This window comes from Sinocyclocheilus rhinocerous, unplaced genomic scaffold (assembly GCF_001515625.1).
Source record: "Sinocyclocheilus rhinocerous isolate Xijiao unplaced genomic scaffold, SAMN03320098_v1.1 scaffold5273, whole genome shotgun sequence".
In the NCBI taxonomy this organism is placed as follows: domain Eukaryota; kingdom Metazoa; phylum Chordata; class Actinopteri; order Cypriniformes; family Cyprinidae; genus Sinocyclocheilus; species Sinocyclocheilus rhinocerous.
In genome coordinates, this window is record NW_015629081.1 from 73,283 (window position 1) to 76,119 (window position 2,837).

The window sequence follows — 2,837 nt, forward strand, 5'->3', positions numbered from 1 at the left end:
CACACACACACACACACACACACACACACAAACAATGCACTAGCAACCAGGCCACAGTACAAAGAAGCAATTAGTAAGCGGTCAGTTGCGCCAAAAGTGGCCTACCAATACAGTCACGAATACTTAATAAAAATTCATAAAGGTAATCAGGATGACTTTGTTAAATCGGAGGCTTAAAACAGCCCTATACAAATACTTTTTCAGCACACGCTAAGATCATCTTAACCTCATACGCAAAGTATACAAACATGCGAAATAGTTTTGTTAGGAAAACGAAAATGCGCTTTACGGTAACTTTCAAATGAATTGTTTTTTTATTCAATTCATGATTAGGCTATGATTTATAACTCTTAATCGACCTGACTACTAGGCTAACGAAATAGTTTTAAGGGGTCCGGTCACTTAGAAATAATCTTCAGATATAGCAACTTTTTACTTTTGCACTTTTATATTTGTGCATGTATTTAATATAGCCCATATGTTACTAAATAACTTTTTCGCCAGTTGTCTTTTCTTGATACAGATTTCAGGGCACTATTAAACGACTCACAACAGGGAAAAGTTCCCCTATATTACATTTGCGTGACTTAGATGAGTTCTTCTTTGAACTTAGTTATAAAATTAGCGAAATATTATTAGTACATGGTGCTTGAATGAACGTCATTTCCCCAATGGGCTATTGTGGAAAAGTTAAGTTAAAAGTGTTCTTTGATCTGTAATAATAATAATAATAATAATATTGCTGAGGCTCAGGTTTTTTGGAATATTAAGAAAAACAACGATGCGAGTCATTTTTGTAGTGCATGTTTTTCAATTTATTCTTTAATTTACAAATGAATGCATGTCTACACGAGTGGTAGCCTAAATCAACGACAACAAAACAGCAAACATTTTCTTCCTCCTTTTCATGTTGTTCTTCAAAAATTTGACATAATAAAATATAATCCAAAAATCTAAAAATATAATTATTATATAATATTAATATGAATATGCGGCATAAGAATTATTATAAATGTTTTATGGATTTTATGGGTTTTCGATAGATAGATAGATAGATAGATAGATAGATAGATAGATATGTTATGAATCTCACGTGGGAAATTTCCAATAATCGCAATAATAGCTATCACTTTTGATGTTTTGTCCCTCAGGCCAATCCGGCAGAAGCGGTCAGATGTCAATTAAAGTCAGGACGGGCGGCTGTGGCGCTGCTCTTGTTCTGAGGGCAGCCTGGCCTGTGGCGCGCGGGCTCCGCTCTCCACGCCGCTGCGCTAATCCCTTTATGGAGCACCTGGGACCGTGGACGGCAATAACATGCGCTTATCCGTCGCCGCCGCGAAACACGCACATCTGAGCACAGCAATGCGATAATGCCCACATCCCAGAAGACCAGAGGGCCACTTTACCCCCTGATTGAACTGTCGACGTTTCTGGGTCGATAGCTCTAAGATGACAGCCAGCGTATATTTGTCACATTAACCTGATGGCGATCAGACAAAAGCGGACGAGGACATTCTCGTGTTAAATTCAGATAATTTCAGTCTGTTTTAGCAACATATTTTATAGGATTTTATAATGAACTCATTTTATATGTTCAGAATGCGTTCTTCTGTTTGAACAGTTGAAAGTGTGATAGTTTCTCTGTTTGATTGATCAGGGTTCTCTCTGAATGAACGGGGGCCGTTTGACTGACGTGAGTTTCTCAATGAGTTCCTGCAAAGAAAAGGGACTTCAGTGACTGCGGGGAACAGAGGAGGAGCATCTGAATGTGAGATGGAGAGAGTGAGAGAGAAATGCGGAGTAACGCAAGAGAATGAGTAGGATGGATGACTATATTGAATGTCTCTGCGTATAAATAACGCTTCTTCACAATTGTATTCGTCTCCACAGACAGCTTTTACGGCACTCTCGGCGTCATACCCTGCTGAGACCCCCGCAAGCTGCTCCTTTCATTCTGTAGAGACTCTACTGTCCACATGCATACAATAAATACCTCTGTGCTGTGCAGCTTTTGGGTTTTTACGTGAAAGGTAGGATTGGGAGAGGATTCATGTTCAATACCAATAGATAAAAAGACGGTTGTGGCAGAAGAAAGCAAAATGGAGCAACTCGGCAGCGTTTCCCAACTTGTTCCTGGAAGCTTCCCAACTCGTCCCAGGGCATTTTGGATGTCTACCTTATCTGGCACTTCCATAGAGCCTCTATGAACCATTTATGAGTTTAATAAGGTGCATTTGATAAGCAAAACATCCAAATTGTCTACTTGTGGACAGCTTCCGGGAACAGAGTCAAAAACCACGTCTCCAATCCACAGCATTGAACAAAACTGAAATGTTTTCAATTACTTGAAGAAAACGTCAGTATTATCTTCCAGATTGTTCTCAGCATCACCGTTTATGTCTGAGGGTGTTATCGGTGACACATCCCCTTGAACTCCCGAGGTCATGGCACAAGAAAGTTTAAGGACCAATCAGAAGGCCTTCTCAAGTCTTTAGACCCGCCCTCCTTGACCAATCACAGTCGTCGATGGGTAGAAGGAGCCAACAACTCAACAACTGATAAAATGTTTCGCCTCTGATCACCGTTCCAATTCTCAACAACAAGTGTGTCAACAACAACGGAACGAAGCTCTGAGAGTTTTATCTTCCAAACTGCGTTGAGATAAACCACGATTGAAAACCTGGACATCCGTGATTAACTTCCGAGGATTGACTTTTGAAGTTGACTTTTCGTTTTCAGCTGAAGACTTGATGCTTCAGCAATCCACTGACACTTGACGATCAGCGCTTCTCGTTTTGGATAACAGTTTTTTTCATCAAGTGCTCCGTGCACTCGTT